This window comes from Cyprinus carpio, chromosome A12, assembly GCF_018340385.1.
Source record: "Cyprinus carpio isolate SPL01 chromosome A12, ASM1834038v1, whole genome shotgun sequence".
NCBI lineage: Eukaryota > Metazoa > Chordata > Actinopteri > Cypriniformes > Cyprinidae > Cyprinus > Cyprinus carpio.
The window spans coordinates 13,513,980-13,514,766 of NC_056583.1; positions in this window are offsets into that span (position 1 = coordinate 13,513,980).

The window sequence follows — 787 nt, forward strand, 5'->3', positions numbered from 1 at the left end:
ACAACTGCATAATTCCAAAACATTCATGTTAATCATTCATTGTCTATACATTTAATAATTAATTCCTTACTTTTTTCATTTTATATGAAATAAAGTCTACAGGTAGCTGCATACAGTCATAACATAACCCACTGTAAACCCAACATCAACTAATCAGTCCACACCTGACTTTCACATGATTGAATTTCAAGCAAAATTCCCAAGAAAACTGACCTTTTTGGGAAAATGAGCTTTGTCACAGGAATCAGTCTTGGATATGCTGCTATGAGGAATGACCCTATGTTAACATTTTCAGTCATATGATTTCAATAAATAAGAAAAAAAACACAACTTTAAAAACTTTCCTTAAATTATTTCATAACTTGTATCAGGTTTTGCCACAAGGCAATATAATTCTTTGCCATTAACATTTATATTATATTTATAACAACCAAAACAGCACTCACAACAACAATATTAAATCCAATTATTATTGTCATTATAATTAGGCTATTATTTAAAACTTTCAAGGAATCTGACGTGTCTAATACAGCTTATGGGGGTCTAGCTTATGTGTGAGCACGTGAAGTCATATGCTCATAATTCTGACGCTCAGTTTTGTGTCTTTACATTCAGACTAGCATATCACGAATCAGTTTGCGCCGTTTGCATGACTGTGACGCATTATTCAATTACACCCCATAAAAATGGTGTGACGTGCAAAACACAATAGGGCGCGTGCTCACACCAAAAAAGACGTGTTCAATTGGACAGTGATAGTGTAGGGCACCTATAAATGTCTCGCAGA